Source organism: Rattus norvegicus, chromosome 2, assembly GCF_021556685.1.
Source record: "Rattus norvegicus strain SHRSP/BbbUtx chromosome 2, alternate assembly SHRSP_T2T, whole genome shotgun sequence".
Classification (NCBI taxonomy): Eukaryota; Metazoa; Chordata; class Mammalia; order Rodentia; family Muridae; genus Rattus; species Rattus norvegicus.
In genome coordinates this window covers 216,499,013-216,519,663 of record NC_141535.1, presented here as the reverse complement: position 1 = coordinate 216,519,663, position 20,651 = coordinate 216,499,013, and the positions used below count along the sequence as shown (strand labels likewise).

At 40.0% G+C, this 20,651-nt stretch overlaps 1 protein-coding gene and 1 pseudogene across 1 annotated transcript in view; one reads left to right on the top strand and one right to left on the bottom strand.

The window, feature by feature from the left end:
• Positions 1 to 832: 832 nt before the first annotated feature.
• Ugt8 (UDP glycosyltransferase 8) overlaps positions 833 to 20,651 on the top strand; it is a 68,186-nt gene continuing 48,367 nt past the window's right edge. The window contains 1 exon segment of the mRNA NM_019276.3: positions 833 to 900. The gene's annotated coding sequence lies outside the window, so the exon portion shown is untranslated.
• On the bottom strand, positions 18,154 to 18,990 carry LOC147996532 (zinc finger and BTB domain-containing protein 7B pseudogene; annotated as a pseudogene).

The following is a 20,651-nucleotide window of genomic DNA, read 5'->3' as shown; positions in this document are numbered from 1 at the left end:
AGAAAAGATTGCCTAACAGGTTCCGAATTTAAGCAAAGGAACTTTTCCTGTTTTCTGAAGCTGTAACCCTGCTGTTGACACTTGAAGAGATTGACCTCTGATGTCTGGGGTACCAGAGGCTTCAAGCAACTGGGGTCAAGTTGTTTGTTGACGTGGACACCAACTTGAGTAACCATTGCTTCAAACACTTCCAGTCAGAATAAGGAAGCCAGGACCCAAGCAGACAAAACTTTAAAAGGCCGGGTCAGAAGAAGCTTTTTCCTGGCACCCTTGGCTCCCGTTTTCTGGACTCTCCAGTGAACACAGCGTGCGCACAGTCCTGCCATTCTCCCCACCGAACGAGCGGCTCTCTCGGGCCAACAGACAGGAAGTGGAAGCCGGGAGACCCGGCACTCCACCGGCTCCGCTCCTTCCCAGCGCCTGAGGGGGAAAAAGCGGCAGACGAGGAGGAGGAGGCTGGGCGCAGGCGCGTCTGGAGCGGAGACTTTGGTGACAGGTGCAGCCTCGCAGCATCTCCGCTCGCCGTCGAGGCGCGTGCGCAGCGGTGTCCCGGCCGAGGCTGCGCGCGGCCAGGAGGTTTGAGTGACGGCTGGGGGGCGGGGGAGGGGAGTCGGGGGCGCGCGCGGTCCTGGGCGCGCTCCCGCTCGGGAGCCGCGCGCTGAGGAGGGGGGCGGGAGCGGGGGCGGGGCGCGCGGGCCCCGCGGAGGAGCAGGCGCGCTGCGGCCCCGAGGGAGGGCACCGCGGAGCATCGCCTGCCCTAGAGCGCCCGTCTTAAGCTGGCAGGCGCGCTGCAGCTTCCCTCACGCCCAGCCTCCGAGGGCGACGACGCGCGCTCGCTCCACAGACACCGTCCCGCGGCAGAGGCGCTTTCCAACTCCCGCGCAGCAGCCGAAGGACGCGGTAAGCGGCGGGCGTCGGCAGGGGCACGGGGACGGAGGGCTCCGGGACACAGTTGTTCTCCGCCCGAGGTGAGGGAGCGCTCGCGCCCTCTGAGGCGGCCGGCGTGGGGGCTGTGGAGAGTTAGGGCTTGTCACCTTGCGGGGTCCCATGGTGGCGGAAGCAGATCAAGGGGGCGCCCACCGGTCCGGACGCGGGACCTTGCACTTGACTTGAGGCCAGGATGGGCGCCTGCAGCCGCCGCTTGCAACTCTCCGGCCCGCCGCGTTCCGGCTGAGGGTGCCTGAGGGGTGCGCTGGGGAAGGGACGGTCCCCGGCCGCGCGCACACGCGGGACCTTTTGGTGACCGCAGTAGTGGACAGAAGACAGCACGGTCGCTCATGGCCCGGGGAAGGCAGACGGGAGTGCGGGGAGAAGGGGACAAGCTGCGGGCTGGCGGGCCGGGGCCGCGCGGGGCAGTCGCCTGCTCCTAAGGAGCCGCTTGGCCGGAGATGGGCGCTGCGGGGTTGCAGGCGGAGAGCGCGGCGCTGAGCGCTCGAGGGTGCAGTGCGTCCGGGCAAAAGGACGCTCGGAGGTGTCTCCTGTCAGCACCTGACCTGTGCGCTCCCGGGCATTGGCTTTGAAGGCTTCTAAAGTTGGGTACCAAGAACGTGACGCTCCGCAGTACTTAGGGACAGGGGTCACTGCTTCACCTGTACTGAGATGCTGTACCAAGGCGCACAGCAGCTTTTGGAGTTCTGAAGGGCATGGAGGGACCGAGTGCTCTGAGTCTCAGAAACTCAAGAAAAGGTGGAAAACTCCTCTGTTGGGGGAGGAATAACCACAAGGGAGGAAAGGGGTGACTTTCTTAACCTCCATAGAGCCTCCACTGTTGTGACACAATGTCATGCTTTTATTTCATAAGGCTGTCCTCTTAAAAGATTCAAAGGAGAACACTAAGTTTTGGAGTTTTTTGTTTTTGTTTTTGTTTTGGTAATCTTAGGCTGTTAAGTTGTACAACTTTGTTTAAATTAATGTCAGGAATGTGTTGTGGTTTGGCTAGGTTCCAAATATGCCCTTGTTTCTATCTATAATGCCACATTCCCCCGAAACAAACCGATACCCACTTGAATGCAGGCTTCCTAACCCGTGAGCCTAGATTAAAAAAAGACATTTGTTAGAAAAAGTCTAGAAATTCTTCCTTACTCAGCATTCTAATAGCATTAAGGGTCAGGCATTGTCCCTAGGCTTTTTTAAAAAAAATTAATTGAAAAAAAAGACACTTAAGCAGGTGATAAGAAAGAACAGAACTTGTGTTAATCAAATTAACTGTGAGTCTGCAGTTTAATTTTTCCTGAAGAAACAGTTTCTTGTTAGCTTGAGGCCTTCCTATGGTCATGTCTGCTCAGCAACTCTTAACTCTCCTAGATGGTGAATAGATCAGCACTGTCTGATGTACCTGCCATTGGCAAGGTTAAGTGCAAATCTAGTGTTGTCTAATCTATCCATGTAGGAACATTTTTAAACTATAGGCAAACAGTGTCTTCCCATTTAGAACAACAGCTCATACAACTGGCCTTTTTCTACTGTAGATAATTGATCTCTTTGAGTCCAAACTTTACAGTTTTGTGTTTATACTCATACTTAGAACACCTGTTATAATAAACAAATTCAGTAAATGTATTTTAAGAGATTTTGTAAGATTTGATTTTGATAAGAGTTGTTTTATAGTTAAGATTGCTAGTTATTTAAATTGGGACATTTCAAGATACCCATGGGCAGTTCTGTTATGAGTTTAGTTATTTAAAAATTGCTGTAAAACTTACCATCAATTCTCAGATACCTTTTCAGAATAATTTATAGACCTGCATATCAAATAATGCAAGTTTACTGATTAATTAATTCTCAATTTCCAGAGCACACCTGAAAATTGCCAAGTGGGTACTATTGTTTGCTTATACAATGTATATTATTATGACAATATGTGAGTTGGTGCTTATTTTCATACAAATATTTTCTGAGTTACCCTACAGTATTAATAACCAGAACTTCAAAAAAGCTAAAAAAAAAAAAAAAGCTAAAATAAGCATTTTGCAAACCTTGTTCTGTCTTCAGAAGTTACTGGATATGCCATCTATCTATCTATCTATCTATCTATCTATCTATCTATCTATCTATCTATACATCTATATGTCTTTCTATTTATTTATGTGGTGTCTGGGTGTGTTTCTAAGTGTGAATCTATAGAGGATTGAACAGTACCATTTATTGAGGCATACTGAACTATTTTGCTTGTAGTTCCTGGCCTTTGCCTGCTGGGCTGAAGTACTAGAACGGAGACAGAGGTACCATTCTTCTTTATATGCTTTGTCTGGGTCCCCTTTCTGTTATCAGCTATCACTTTCTGCTGCTGTTAGGCTGGAAGTGGGTCCTGATGCTGTATTATCCATTGCATTTTTTTTGTCCTCTTGAAATGGTGTATCTATTGCCAAGTACAAAGCCCACAGATTCTGTGACAGATAATTTTTGTTCATGTGCTCTTTGCTGTACTATGGGACTCAATGAGACTCTCAGAAGAGTGATCTGTATATGAAAGATATTAATGTGTTTATATATAGAAAAGTTTTACAAGAGATCTTTATAAGAATATCTTCACTCTAGACAATTTGGCTGTTTATTTTTTTAATTAAATCAACACTTTTATTTTTATTTTTATATTTTTACTTTTTTAAAAATGTGGGCCTGGGTTATTTTTCTTTCATGTACTTCTTTCTACCATTAAAACTCATTAACTTGGTGTAGTGTTAATAGTTCCCTATCCTGGAAGCTAAATAAAAGTGTAATTTGAGAGTCCTGCTAACCATACTGGATGCTTGTTAAATTATTTAAATGTTACTTTGCATACCTGCCTAAGGAGGAGCTACATAATCAAATCAGTCTGAAAAAGAAAGTCTATTAGTCTTGAAAACAGTGGTAGTCATATGTTCTTATTGTGAAGCATTTCATGAACGTATATTCTTTCCTCCATCAAGTATTTAGTAATAGCATTACAATCTGTGCACTAAGATTAGACTACTGAAGTAGTCTAAGAGGGAAATCTACTAGTACATAATCAAGAACTATGGGAACATTTGTTTTAAGTTATGGGGAATTACAGTATCTTGACATTTAAATAACAGCTTAATACACTATAACATGTTTTGCACACCTGAGACAAAGTGGGAAACTAATATTAATAAGAAGAGTACTGTCATTTAAATGCTGTGGTAAAAGAGTGATCAGAGTATCTGAGTAAGGATTTGGGAATGGCTAGTTCTCGATTCAGGAAGACTTGAAAGGATTTCTGAAAGGGGACATGAAGTCTAGGGTAGCACAAATAAGATTCTGCATGTTTGTTTGACACCCTGAGGGGTGTGGTTCTCTCTCTATGCAGAATTGTTTTTAAAAGAGGTATGATGTGGTGAAAGGTCAACTTTGTAGCAGTCTAGAGTGATGGATCTCAGACATCTAAGACAGGAGCAGCTGTTAGGTATTGGGATGACCTTGATAAGAGGATCTAACTTGGTAAGTGTTACTTGAGAGAGAGTACCAGTTAGACTCTAGAAGAGTGGGTGGTGGATATGATGATAGAATATGGGGGAAGACTGGGATAAGAGTCTGATTTGAGAAGCAAAGGTGTCAGGTTCAGCTTGGGCCATACCTAGTCTGAAGTGCTGTAAGTCCATTATAGATGTGCACTCAGTGAATCATTAAACAAAGTTTGGAAAAGACAATTCTTGGTTAGATAGTAAATCTGTATTTTAATGGGTGGATGCATGAATAACACATGCAACATACTTGTAAACGTTGAAAGTTTGTGGACTTACCAGGAAAGGTACCAAGATTTAGGAGGAAAATATGCAGCAAGGGAGAACAAATTTGACAACTGGTTTGAAAAACAGGGAATAACAAAAATGAGGTGGAAAAGAAGAGGGTGGGGCAGGATAAGGGGAAAAGGAGAGAACTCTAAGAAGTAAACCTTTGGGAGACAAAATGAGGAGCATTAGACAGTTCTGTTCTGCCTTCCTTCACTCAGGCTCTCCTGTGTTTGGGGCTTTTAGTTCAATTCCTATCTTTAATCTGCAAACTAGGAGTCAACACATTTGCATTATAAGGCTTCTGTGAGAATCAAAGACAATAGGCTTAAGCACAGTGCCTAGAAGGTTACCTACTAATTTTAATGAAGACAGACCTTGGCTTTCTGATTAGAAGACTCATAGTGAGTTTTACTTTACAAAATGCTACCTGGCAAGTTTTTTCCAAAAACATTTATAAGGTGATCAATTTATAATATTTTACTTGAGAAGCTAATGGAATTAACAGACATTTAAAAATTGGAGCAGAGAAGTGAGCTCATCCAGGTCCTAGATGGCTTGGCTATTTCCTCTTTGAAAATCTTTACCCACATTTTCTGCTATCAGTACCTCCCTTTGGCAGAGTTGATGTCCCATGACTTTTTTCCTGCTCTGCTTACCATACAGTACACAGTTCTATTAATTGCAAATAGTAGAGAACTATATGATTTCAGTTTAAGGTTTTTTTTCTATTCCATGTTGTTTACAAACTTAATTTTTCCTCATTTGATACTTACGGTCTTTCTTAGTACTCCCTTAGAGGGACAGCAAATCCAAGTTGAAGTTTGCTTAGAGAGGAATGTTACATGTAGATAGGCATTAAGCCAAGTTGAAATTTGTTTAGAGAGGAGTGTTAAATATAGATAGGCATTAAGCATTATATAGTCGCCAGAGCAAAAATGCTAGTTTTGAATTGATGAGCTGTGTGGTATCTAGGATGGCGTAGGTCAGTTGCTGCTTTTAGGCTGGGCAGTTGCCTAAGTTTTAAAATATTTTAGTAGATGGGAAGACTGTATAGTAGGGACATTATGGAGATCTTCATTATGGCCTTAGATACTTTATGTGAATTTTTAATGCATAAAGTATTTTCAAGGTTCTGTCATATTTTAACTATTATACTAAGTATACCATGTTTTAATAAGAGGAAACTATGGGACTAATATTTCTTCAAGTGAAAAAACTTTCAATTGTATGCCCAAGTATTAAAAAGTAAAATTATGTGTGCAAATTTGCTACACTTTCTGTAAGATTTTCTTTATATTGAGTAAATTGAACCATATGGATTTTAAGATTTCCAAAGACTTGAAGGTTATAGGGCAATATTTAACATTTATAAAAATACTTGTAAAGGCTAGGGAGATAGTTCAGTAGGGTAAGCATTTCTTCCACAAGCCTCAGCTTGAGTTCAGCTTGAGTTCAGATCTTTAGAATGCACCTATACCCAGAAATGGGACTGTATCTGCAAGGCCAGCATTCCTATGGTGAGATGGGAAGGAGAGAGGAGAGAATCTTGGGTACTCACAGGCTATCAAGCCTGATGTACACAGTTACAAAATAACAAAATCCAAACTAAGAGACCTTATCTCAAACAAGGTGGAAAGAGAAAGAGTTGAAATCCAACGTTGTCCTCTGACCTCCACACATGCCAGGAACATAGACACACATACATTACACTACATGTATACAGAACACAGATTTTTAAAATAATATAGTTGATATTTTCTATGCTAAACACCTTTTGAATAATATAAATCCTGTTTTCAGTAAAATAAAATGTAGCTGATGATTTAAAAGTATCTCATATTTTAAATAAATAAACTAAAGGACATTGCTATTCAGAACAACAACAAAGAACCATGGGAAGAATCCTCTTTGAGTAACCTATTTGAAATTCAAAGCTTGTTATTCTGCTTAAGTACACACACAACAATAAAAACACTTGGGCACACCTCTATTATTGAATGTAATTCAATCATCAGATTTTTTTTTACAGTCTTTTTGTATAGCACAACAGATATCGGATTTGTAGTCCTCCATCCCCAGCTTCCAGAATACTGTGTGTCTCCACACTTAGCTCAGTTATAAAATTTGAACACCGTTTTAAATAGTCTTACTATTATTCTACACCATTGCCATAACAATATTGATAATGTAGAAGAATAGCAAGAGGAATTTTTTTTTAATTTCTGGAATGACATAATGAGTATGTACTGAGGTCTTAGTGTTCTGAAAGACCTGCTTAACACTGCAGGTTTTGTGAAACTTTCCCAAAGAAAAATGGCCTGTGTGCTTTCCATAGCTTTATTGTCCACTTGGTCTTTCTACTTAGTAGAGCTTAAGAGCAAACTAGTCAAACAGGTTTGCCTGTTTATTTGACAGGGATGGGGGAAGCAGGGAAAGGATATGCTTTTATGGATAAGGGCAAGGCTGAAACTATTTTAAGGAAACTAATGCTAATCACTAACTCTGTTTTCTCCTGACTTTGAAAATGTTAAGAATATGTTTAATAGAGACATGATTAGGGTAAGGAAATCTAGAAGGAGAAATTAGAAGCAGTGAATAAGATCTAAGTGAGGATGACAGAGAAAGTGAAAACCGTATTGGAACAACATTCAAAGAGAAGCAGCTAGACTCTGTGTTATGCTTTCTGTGAGCTGGCTGTGTCACACAAAGAAGCCAAGAGTATTGATCTGGGGATGAATGCAATTAAAGCAAAGACTTGCCTGTGGTATTGGCATCCTATGTGGGGCCCTGTCATCCCAGAACTGAGCTATACTAGGGATATTTGTGAGTGGGATGTAGCTCAGACTCTAGCCTTATCTTAGAAGTGATAATTATATTTTAGGAGAAAATAAAATACTATATTCATACAGATTTTTGTTTTGTTTTTGAAACAAGGTTTCATGTAGCATAGGCTGTTTGGAACTCACTAACTAGTAGAGGATAACCTTGAATCTCCACTTCCCAGAGAGCTAGGATTAAATGAATATGTATAACTATCCCAAACTAGCTTATTTGTCTTTCTGTAGTTTATAAAAACTGTTACATGTATGTTCTATCACTGTATTCTTGACATGCTTCAGGTATATTGCCAAGAAGTAGTAGAATTTTACTATAAGCATGATGTGAGAGTTCAGAGTTTTTTTTTTCTTTTTTTTTTTCTTTTTTTTTTGGGAGCTGGGGACCGAACCCAGTGCCTTGCGCTTGCTAGGCAAGCGCTCTACCACTGAGCTAAATCCTCAACCCCCCAGAGTTTTTAAGTTACTTTTGGGAGTGACCAGTAAAGTCTCTTGCTGAGAATTATGTACTGGAGGTATACCAAACACCTCATTTTCTGAAATCCTTTCATAATCTGGTGGAAATTACATGAAAACATCTCCTTTAGGCCCCACCATCATGTCTGTTCCTTTTTTCCTTGCTGAAGGCTCACACTCTGCTCTACAACAGTGTTCTTCATCTGTGTTTCTGGGTATTTTTCTCTGTATATTCTGGGCAATTTTCAAAATTAGAAAAAAAAAAACCTGCATAGGTAGCAATGAATAGCCTAGTAAGGGCACCAGTGGAAGAGGAAGCCCTTGGTCCTGCCAAGACTGAACCCCCAGTGAATGGAATTGTTGTGGGGAGGGCAATAATGGGGGGAGGATGGGGAGGGGAACACCCATGTGAAGGGGAGGGGGAGGGATTAGGGAGTGTTGGCCTGGTAACTGGGGAAAGGTAATAACAATTGAAATGTAAATAAGAAATACCCAATTTAATAAAGATGGAGAAAAAAATAAAATAAAAAATATTCTCAAACCTTAACTCTTTTTCTTCAATCCTTTGGTGAGGGTTATTCAAGCTCAACTGTCTTTCTCTTTATGAATATGTGGTCTGGAGTTCCAGTTATGTCATCTTTTCATCAATTCTCTGAAAAAATTAAAGTGTTCAAACTCAACTAGCAAACTATGACTTGTACCCTGTCTGCATCAGCCAAGTGACAGATTTTGAAGTTACCTCTGAGTATCCTTCTTTTGTCTCACTTATTTAGTCTGTATTGCTATTCTATTCTATCTTCTTAATAAAGCCCTCCCTTCACATTGCTTGAATCTTTCATTCAAGTTGTACTGCCTTTGTGTATTCACTTTCCAACTGTAACACGTCATTGCTTCTCCCCTACCCTTGCCTTGGCTCCCATATCATCACGATCTGCTTACTTGATGAGTATCCTTTACTTTCTTTCAGGGCCATTTGACTGTGCCCCTTATTTTCATCCGAACCAAGTCTTTAGCCAATGTTCATGCCTACACATTTTTTAGCTATACTCTGAATACCCTTATGAGACTTAGAGCATCTGTCCCTTTGGGTATTTGCTTTGTGACATTTCAGTCGTAAAGTTCCCTAGCTTTCTATGGAAAGGTAGGCTATAAGGAGAGGAATGAAGTGAGGAGAACTGGGGAATAGAGATCATGAGAAAGACACACACACAGAGAGAGAGAGAGAGAGAGAGAGAGAGAGAGAGAGAGAGAGAGGTTGGGACTGTAACCAAAGACTTTACCTTTGTGCTAGACAAACATTTTATCATTGAACTAGATCCCCATTTATCATTTCCTCTGTAATTTCAAATATTCATCTAACAAGTTTTTGACCTTAAAGTCACACTTCAGATTATTGTATCATTAAACTTATTTTTTAAAACTTTACTCTGCATATATTGATGAAAGTTTAACATTTATTTCTTTCTACCTTCTCCCTCTAAAGAAAACATAGGTCCATATACCATGTTGGATAAACAGTTCACACCAAAGATGCCATATTCAAACATCATTGGATGTTATTTCTTTTAGCCCCACACAAGGTACTGAAGGAAGAGAGTAGTCCTAGTTTTTTGTATATATGTTGTTACTTTTGCTGTTTTCTCCCAGGCTATGTCATTCAGACTTGAAATGTTTCTTTCTTTGGATTTGGAGACTTTCTGTGAAGAACTCTTATGTATTTTGAAGACCTCTTTTCTACACATAGCTAGTCACAGTGGGAGGTCTTATCCATAGAAAAGTCAAGTCACAGAAGTCTTTATACAGATCACATTCATGTATGAATATTTCCCCTTGAATTTATGTGGTGCTTCTTATAGGTCAGTGTGTAATTCTAAGTAGTTTCCAAATAATTCTAAGTGAGGCTAATAACAAAAATAATTAGCAGTAATTAAATGGACTTGGTTTTGGTTTCATATTTATTTTTAAGGGTAAGTGTGCCCAGTGTCAAATATACCTGAAAGAAGACTTGGGAGCCTTCTAATTCCCTCACCTGGACTTTTTATAATTGCTGCAGATGTTGAAAAGTTACCCAGCTGGGGTGTTTTTATTTTTTACCCTCTTCCTTTGTTCTACGTTTCTCTCTTGGTAATTACCAAAATTCCCTTTTAAAATGACCCCCCCTTCTGTTGCTTTTTGAGTAGGGCAGTAGGAGAATAGATGGGATTAAAGATGTAGTTTAAGATTTAGACAAAATTTTAATATATTTTAGCCCAGGAATAAAAGAGAGAAAGAAAAGCATGAAATATGAAGACTATTTAAACTTACACGAGTTACCTGTCTATGAATCAGGAAGGTCCTGTAGGACCTCAAAACAATCTAGGTTATTGGTATTATTCTTAGCTGCCTACTACAGATAGATGGCAGGGCGCTATTGCTACAGATACTACATAGTTTGATTATAGGACATAGAGAAATCAGGCTGGGAATAACTAGGAACCCCCCACCCCCAGACTAAACTAGTGTTCAGGCTACTAAGAAAGAGAAGACATCAGTGGTTCTATCCTAGTCACTGTGGCAACCTGAAAGAAAAGATGTCTGCACTGATATAGTAGTGAGAGGCCTGTAAACCTCTGTTGATTGAGCTTGAGGTCAGTTCCACAGAAGGGAATTCATACTTGTTATTGCAACATTCTCAAAACCTATGGTTAGGGAGGTTCTAGACTCCAGCAAGAACCTACTGTTGTTTTGATAAATGCTCTTTTTTGTCATACTGCTGTATAAATCCATAAACTTGTGCTACTCTCAACCTTGTTTCAGAGAAGCTTCTTATTGCACTGGGGAAGGTTAATGCACAGATTAGTAGCTATCCAGAGTGCTGAGAATAATGACTGCAAGTTCTCAGGCATAGTTGGGGCATCTGTATGAATTCCTTATCTACAGGGCTCATTGAACAGGGTGGAAGAGGAAACAGAGGTAGAGAGTGGGATAGAATGCTATGAAATGTCCTTTGTTTATGATATGGTTGTAGCTCATAAGAATTTACCTGCTTGCTTGTATAAGACCTGTTCAAGATAAAGCCAAACAAATTCTAGAATGGATGGAGGAGGGGCCTCCCAAGATCCCAGCTGTAGCTGAGGAGATCTTGGAAGTTGATGGCTATTGGGTGGAGAGTAACTTTTCTTTAGGGGAAAGGGAGTGGCCATTGGTAGGTTGGTTGCTCATGCCCCAGTGGATAGGACAGATAGCCAATACTAATTGGACTAAGTGATTTTAAACAATAACAAAAGCAAAAAGTGTTATGTGTCATTTTGATCATTCTTAAAGGCCTGAGGGGTAAGTATTACTTAAAACAGTTATCCTTTAAATAAGGATTCCATTTTGGAATGTTGTTCCAGTGTTTTAAACTGCACAATACATATAAACAAGCTCTTCTGGGTATCATTGCTTTGCTCCTTTCTCTTTAATCTGTGTGTTATCCTTTTGGAGATAAAGTTCTTCTCTTTCTTAGGGAGTCCTTATGCCAGATCCTACTGATGAGTTCACAGCTGCGTGGTAGGGTCAAGACCTGTTGTTGGATCCTTTATAGTAGTTATGCAGCCTTTATGGACCCTGAACATTTTCTGCTTTCTAAATACATACATACTACATACATACATACATACATACATACACACACAGCGAATGCACACACATATAATCTATAACTATATATGTGTATATATGTATATGTATACACACATTCTTTAGAGGCATTGTTCCTTTTTCTATAAAGCCCAGAATTTGGATTCATTTATATTTAGTACTTAAATTGGGACTCCAGTTCATTTTTAGATGAAAATACTTTTAAATGTGTTTTGAATCACTTTACAGAAAATAGCTTAATTATTGTGTTTAAGTATGTTTACATTAGTTTTGCAAAAAGAGTAGTGATAGCAGTGGTATCTAAAAGACTGATTAGCACATGTTCATTGTGGATATATATATATATATATATATATATATATATATTTGTAAATTCTTAGATGCATAAAAAACAAAAAACTATATATGTTTCCCTGTTTTAGTAAAAGAACATCAGAGAAGGATATTGTGTCTTTTGAGTAACTTGCTCAAGTCCTTGGTCCCTGGGCATTCATGTAAGTTTGCCATTTTTCAATCAATTTAGGAAGTGTATAAGGAACTTCTCACACTGCCTGTGTTGGGATTTTATGAAAATAGGCAAGTTTCTTATTCATTTACTAGTGTAGACTTTCATGGAATAAAATACAGAAATACCTAGAATTCAGGTTTTAGGTCAATAAAAACCTATTTAATAATAGGAAATAAAGGATATTTTTGAGATGTAGAAGAACGAGTCCCATGCATTCCAATACATTTCTGTAATATTAAGAATTTCCAACTAATTGCTAACTGACTTTACATGTGTAGAACTGCATCGTGGAAGATCAAAGTTTGACCTAGATTTCCTTCAGATTTCCTGCTGTATTATACTAAAAATAAATAAATAAATAAATAAACAAACAAACAAACAAAACAAAAAACCTAAAGAGATACTAATATGTAGAAATCCATGCTAGATTGGGTTAATATGTGAAAACTTATCTCAAAACAAAAATTATTATGGACTATTAGATTGAAAAAGATCAAAGTTACATTAATCCCTAGGGGACAAGGACTTGAATAGGTTCTTCAGAAGACCCAATGCATTTCTCTGATTCTCATTTACTTACAGTGAATAATTTCGTGACTTTTATGCATCTGATTATATCAACAAAATACTAAATAAAGAACTGTAAAAAAGTTACACTACAACATTTTAAAACATAAAGCATGCTTTAAAAATTATAAATACTTGTTAGAAATTGAAACCTTAGTCTCAGCTAATTTGGGAACTTTGCTGTTTGCTTAAGGATGGAGTCAGACTCAAAACAAATAATTTTTGTTTGCTGGATGTTGATCACAGGCACGGAGATAATTAACACAAAGCTGGTCTGGTCTTAGAAGAATTGTAGAAAAGAAACCTAAGTCTTTAAGATGTGTGTGGGGGGAGGGGGCTGAAAGGGACAGGAGTTAGTTATAACTAGGACATGATAAGCATTCGAAGTAAAATACAAAAGAGCATTGTTTTTAACTGTTCTTTTTTAAATCATGACCACTGATTCTCGGAAAATGGCGTTTGAGTCAGAACTTCCACCATATTCTGTGCACGTGCTAAAAGCTAATCTAATACCAGATGTGTGGTTGGCTCAGATTTCCAAGTAGTGAAAATTGGTGATCATTTTGAGATGAACAGCTTGGCTCAGGTTTCAAGACTGTATTGATCAACATTAACCTGCTTATTTTTATAACTTAAACTTTTGATATAATACTTTCACTTATTAATTGGTTGTATAGTCTTAGTTCAGTTAATACATGCATAGTCATTATTTTGTCTAAAACCTGGTATTTGCTGTCATTTTGTAGACTTTGCTCTAATACTGTCTTATAGTTACCCAGTAGAGGTAGTTGTTCTCAATTTGTCATCACAGGAAAACAGGAGCAGAACAAAAATGTTAAAACCTGGACCTTAGATGGACATGATGGTCCCTGTCTTTAATCCCAGGACTTGGCAGGCAGAGGCAGGAATATCTCTGTGAGTTCAAAGCCAGCCTGGTCTACAAAGTAAGACCAGGACAGCCGTGGATCTCTGTCAAGGAAAAACAAACAAACAAAACCAAATAAAACAACAACAAACCCTGGACCATGTCTCCAGATATTCTGTGAAAGTGATTGTGGCAACAATCAAGATTTTAGCCATCTTTAGCTTTTAAAAGCATCTCAGTGTATACTTAGAGTTGAACTGTAGCCACATGCTTAAAGATTGGCTATTTATCAAGCCAGTTAAAACATTACATATTAAGTCCATTAGGTACTTAAATTATTTTAAGCACATTGTCCTCTGTATTTGTGACTGAAAATAATCTGCTTCCTGATAGGTTTGCATTGGTGACTGCTTGATCATGATCTAGTCTTGGCTGTTTTAGGACTGGTAATGTGTTGGATAGATCTTGACCTATGTTGACAGTGTACTTAATATAAGATAACAGCAGTCCCATGTCCCTAGGGAACTTATTTCAGAACTACATAGATTGGGGCTCCCACAACTGATCAGTCACAGCATAATTTGTCTTTTAACATGTCTTATGAACTATACGTTCATACTGAAGAGTCTATGTAACTTAAATTTGGAAGTCAACTTGAATTATTTTCTCATCTGTAAATTTAGTACTCCATTGATTGATCTTAACTGTTTTATGAACCAAATGATAGCTTATCAATTTTGTTAAACTTACACCTATTAATTCCTTTCCTTTTTTACTCCCCCATCAACCAACACATGTAACTTATTTTCCTAGATCTTTCTAAATTTATTCATAAATCCAGGTTTGGGCAAATTTTATAACAGTAAAGCATTTTCAAGATCTTCCAATTTGGTATGCTCAAAGAAATAAAATACTTGGTTTAATTTAAAAGATTGCTATTGACAGGATTTATGGGTACATGCTATTTTTATTTTTCTTTCATAATAAATTATTGGAATACTCTTTCCGTACATCAAATATGAGCTAATTGAAAAGCAATCTTGGGTTCTAGAATATACTTCCCTGCCCAAATCTTAAGTAGTCACTTAAAACTAGTTTAATTACATTTATAAATTGTACTGATGTATTTTATTAAGAAATTCCATTTTAGTAATGTACTAACAACATAAGTTAATACAGAGTTTGTGAAATGAATTAGATGAGATTGGGAATACCCATCCCTAAAAGAATGACAATGATAGGTTGGCCAAGTGTTAACTGTTGTAGCAGTACTAAAAGCCTTATTCATGCACCCTTGGAGACTGTAGTAGTTAAGAAGCTTGTTCAACTGCTTATTCTGTGTTCCTTAAGATCCAGAATATACATTGTACTTTCCTTAATTCCTCAAGAGCTGTGCTTTAACTCAGGCCTACAGTTTCTTCAGTTGTGTCACTTGTATAACTGCACTCAAGTGTTAGGTGCTAGATTCTTACCAGTCAGTCTGATAGAGAACGACATAGAGGTCTTCAGCTGTTTATTTAAAATACAGATTCTTTTCTATCCAGGCCACAGCCTATTTGCTGAAGAGACCTTGGAATCTGTACTTTTAGTTAGCACTTGAGGTGGGTCTTTTGGGCCCTAAAATTTGAGGATAATTTTACCTAGGTGATTAAAATTTGACTTTTAAGCAGCTAAATTTACTTTGACCTGGCATAAAGTGGATATGAGGTCTCAAGTGCAGTTTGTTGATATTCATAATGTCCTATCTTCCTTCCTCTCCATAGCCTTGCTTTTATTTTTCCTTCTACTTGATGGTTGAGGAAAAACTCTCCATGTGGACAGGAGCCAGCTATTACTGATAAAGGAAAGGGTTGAGTTTCTCATTACCGCTTTGCCACCTGTACTGTAGATGTTAGGAAAGAGATAACTGTGGGTAGTTATAGTGAGGAGTGATGAGTGTGTCTCGCTCGGGTTGTTACAAAAGCAATAGTAATACTGCATTCCTTACAATCTTTTTAAAAGGTACTGATGTTGTTTTTTTTCGTATTTCATTTTATATAAACCAAGATCTGCCAGTTTGTAGTACTTCCAAGCAGCTATATCATTCTGACTTTCTATAATGGAATACAGTAGCATAAGGGATAGATAATACAGTATGAATATGCTTTCATCATGACCTTCAAATTAGTTGTTAATCACAGATAAGTTTTTTTTCCTAAATGACTATGTTAGAAATTTTGACCAGAAACTTCTGTCAGGGAAACTCAAAATAATTTATTTTTTTTTACATTTGTGAAATACACTACATTCTTCCTTTTTATCCAGAGATTTTGTCTCACATCTATAGGTAAGCTGTGCATACCTGCAAATTATGTGCAAATAATCATACAGATGTTCAGTTTTGCTTTGTTTTGTTTTCTGAGTAAATCAAAACAAAACCTTTAAAAAGTGATACATTTTGAAAATCTATTTACTGCCTGCCTATGGTCAACCTGTGTTTTGTCAGTATATGACTTTCATCCAGATTGCAGTTTGCTTATTTCAGAATTCTCAGAATACATTTTTTTCATTTTCATTTAATTTAATTTAATAAACTTTTTATGTATATGGGTGCTTTGCTTTTATGTTTGTCTAAAAACCACATTACATGCATGGTGCTCTAGAAATATAGAAAAGGATGCCAGATCCCCCTGGAAGTGGAATTATAGACAGTTGTGAACTGCCATGTGGTGCTGGGAATCAAACCTGGGTCTTTTGATAGTACAAGCAGTGCTCCTAACCACTGAGCAATCTTTCCAGACCTCCCTCCCCACCTCTTTTCTTTAAGGTGGGAGCTAACTGATAGTACAGGCCATGCCTTTCTAAATGGTGTGTTCTCTTCCCACCCCAAGCTGAGATGCTGCTATTCTGTGACAGGATTTTTACTTTCAGTGGCTTATTTGCAAACAGCTACCCATAATTCACTTTACTTTAGAACACCAGGTATTACTTTCATGTGAAAGTAGTAACTATAGTAATATAGCTGGGTTTTATCCTGTGTGTGTGTGTGTGTGTGTGTGTGTGTGTGTGTGTTTGAGAGAGAGAGAGAGAGAGAGAGAGAGAGAGAGAGAGAGAGAGAGATTATATGAATTGGATGAATTTATGCATGCATGCAAATGTGAGCTTTTATCCTCTTTATGTAGCAGACAGGATAAAGTAGATTAATTTTCTAGGTGTTAGCCTTTGTCAGGTTCTTACCTTTTCAGTCTTACTTCATAAACACACACACACACACACACACACACACACACACACACACACACACAAAAGGAACTACAAGGTCAGAGCTATGAAGTGCTCTGGATTTCCCAGGTTTAGCATTGGAATGCCCAACCCTTGGGAACCCCCTTAATTCTGGGAAGACTTTTATACCACCCTGGTGCTATAGACAGAGACAGTACAGTGGCTTGAAAGTGTAGTTTAGCTCCTCATAGACAGTCATCTGGCATAACCAGAAGGGAATGGCATTTCTGGACCTAAGCATCTTTGTAGTTACTCTTTTCCAGGTTTACTCATTGGACTGCATTGTCTGGAGTGTTAATAATTACAGTTCTGACTTGCACTGGGCTAGGAGATGGGGAGAGGATGAGGGTTAGAGACTCAGCCCTCACTGCCTTCTGGTCCTAAGGAGGGAGCACTAGGAACAAGAAATCCCCACCCCTGGAAAGAGGTGGCACTCCTCTGCTATTCCCAAGGACAGGCAAGACAATCAGACCATCCTGCCCTCTTCTTCTCCAAGCCCATGTAACTCAGCATTGGAACTGGGTGGAGAGGGACTAAGATGGCTCCATCCTTACAGGTCCTGCCCTGCAACCCCAGTATTTCTAACTCAGAGGCAGTCAAAATCCAGAGGTTATGGGTGTAGGGCAAGGCTTTGGTCCTAAACCTAGGCTTTTAGAAACCTACATAGCCAAAGTGGGACCCCACAAATCTATTTTTTCAATTCCCTAGTAGCAACTGAGGACAGAGAGCCTCTCTCTCTCTCTCTCTCTCTCTCTCTCTCTCTCTCTCTCTCTCTCTCTCTCCCTTCTCCCTCCCTCCCTCTCTGTGTGTGTGTGTGTGTAATGTATTTCATGTTTCATGTAATACTACTTGTGTGAACACCCCAATCTAGAGAGCCCATGTCCTCAAACCTCAGCTTAGAAATAGAATGAAGGCTTTGGGAGGCTCAGTATCACTGACCCAAACTCCATTTGTCTTATATACTTCCTTGTTGCCTGGCATGATGTCCCAGAACTTGGATTGCTTCTGCCTAGCCAAGGATTCTATAGCACCTTCAGCCTGTGGCATGGTAGATACCTCTTCCTTCTTTTCCTTCTCAGGATGCCCTTTTGTAGTGACTGGGGATCATGTGGGGGCTGATTTATTCCAATATCGAACAAGAAAGAGACAGAAAGTACCCATGTGGCCGTTGTGAGAGGTCAAGCCAGCAAGGGATGGAACAAGTGGTCAAGGGTGTGGGTAGTGAGTGCTGTGGTGCATCATCCTTGTGGCACCTCCAGGCACGTCTGGCCCTTAAAATGGTGCTGCTGGTGTTCCTTCTTTAGCAAAATCCTTGTGGCACAGGGAGCACTCATAGACGTGCCACATGGATTACTGTGTGACAGACTGGACACTCTTGGGGCATCTGTGAATTTATGCACCATCTTGTCTTGGCCAAATGGGCCTGGCGCCAGAGATCTTGGTGTAGTGAACTTAGGTAAACTATCAAGTCAATGGTGTCTTCATCTGAGACCGGCTCCTCTGGTGATAGTGGAGTCTCATTCCTCTGTGCCTTAGGCTGAGGTATATACCAGCTCCTTTTCTTTTTCTTTGATGTTTAAAGGCATCATAGTTCAGGAGCTCCTCAAGAGGTCCCCAAGCTTAATGCCCTGACCGCTGCACACTCTATTGACCACCTCTTCTTCATAGGTCACGGAATAAGTGAATACTGTGGGTGCCTCAGAGGCCCCTTAGTTTACAGAAAAACTTTTCAGGGCTTGTAGCTGCAGCAGGCAACAGCTAGAGGTCATGGTGGTAGGAGGGGCACCTGTGGAGGGCTATCTTCACCACTGGGCATTCCTGAGGTTGAGGCTATGGTAGTGGCCAAGACAAAAGCCTCCAGATACTGTCATGCTCACTCACAATCGTCCTCCTCTGGGCTGGGGGGCTTCTAGCCCACTGTCTTGTAGAATCACCATGCAGGGAGCAATGACAGAGGACATTTTCAGTAGTTAGGAAGCTTGGAGTATAGCTGGCACATTGGTATTATTGGGGGTCAGTGTGGCTATGTAGGCAAATTCAAGTAGGGTACTCAGGACCCTACAAAGTCCCAAAGGCCTCTGCTCCTCCAGCAGCTGCTCCACCATCCCCTCTTCCCATCACAGCCCTCAACACCCTCATATACACACACACACACACACACACACACACACACACACACACACACACACACACACACACACACACACAGGCAGCCATATAGTCTTGCGGGTGCAATACTCAAGCCCCTGAGTTCTGATGATGAGAGTGCTCATTGAGGCAGCTCAGAAACTCACTGCTCTCTATAGTCTGGGAATGGAATTCCAATCAAGTCATCCTCAGGGCTTCCCATTTTTCTCTCCTCAGTTGCAGAGTACCCACTGTGCGAAGAACCATGACCCCTGCCAGACCTGTTGGCTTGAGGCACTGATCTGGTCTTGATCAGAAGGCTCACCACAGCTTGCTGGGGAGGGGGTACCTCTTCCTCTACCTTTTGCCTCTTCCTGGTGCCCGCCCCTACCATGACTACAGAACTATTCATTAACCTGGCTCCCTCTACCCTCCCCCTACCCTCCAGGACCCTGTCCGGCTCTTACTTGTTACCCCTTGCTTTCTCCCCATCCTTCCCCTTCCTCCTGGCACCCTAATATTCCCCCCACCCTTAGCAGTACCCTTTGTCACTTTCAGTTTTTTCGACCCCCTCCCCCTGCATCCCCTCTCTACACCCAGTAAGGTCCTAAGCTTCCACTGCTTCCAACAGCTAGCTCCACAGGGAGTATATGGGTTTATCCACCTTTCCTTCTCTTCCTCTGATCTCCTGCTAAGCTCCCTGAGTTTTTTCCACCCTTTCCTTTTCCTTTCCTTCTTTCTCCAGTCACCTGCAGTGATCGCTCTCCTTTTCTGTTTCCACCACTATCCCCTTCCAGTCCACCTTCACCTATAAAATTTTAATAAGCAGCCACCCTAAAACACAAATAAGTATAAGGAGAAGATATTGTTTAGAACACCAGAAAATTGTTTTCCAGTGAATGAACTCAGATGATTCTTTACTAGGAGAGTTTCAGCCTTTGTTTTTTCTGTGGTCCTTCTTTTCTTATTCACACAGTGATGCCTATGATGCTGGTGTTTGGGTGCTGTTGTAACCTTTCATAGTTGGTCTTCTATTTAAGTAATAGAATGCAGTGATCTAATTGATGCTGCTTTCTTGCAGTCACTGCTTTGTATTGAAGGCATAGTAGACATTATTTTTACTAGGTATTTTGTCTATAGAACGTTGATATTTCTGAATAGCAACTTTTTAAAGAACCAATGTACTAATCTGTAGTTTTAAATTTTCTTTTTTTGGGGGGGGGGCAGTACTCATTAGCGACATGAAGCTATTAGTGCAATTTAGATTTCAGTTCTCACTCTTATTAGCCTTAGAAAATTGCCCAGTAGTTACTGGTGAGTAGAGGATGCCGAGTAGGGAACAGGGATCACATTTTTCATCTTACAGAATATTCTACTGCACAGTAGTATTCTAGAACATAGAAGTTTATTAAAGCAAAACATTGCATGTATTTCTTCTTAATTTTTAATAAAGACTGAATTAAAATACTAAAATAAGGAAGAGTAAGAAACAAAGGAAGGGTTTGTTTCTGTGCTATGTATTATTATTGTTATTATTATTAACTATTCAGTTATTTATCAGTTCATGACTTTGAGTATGACTGAAGTACATGCTAATGATCATCAGTCCTGCAGAGTAGAAGAGTAGCTGTCTGTCATGGATCCATCCCTAAGTTGATCTTGGGTATGTTCATGGTAAC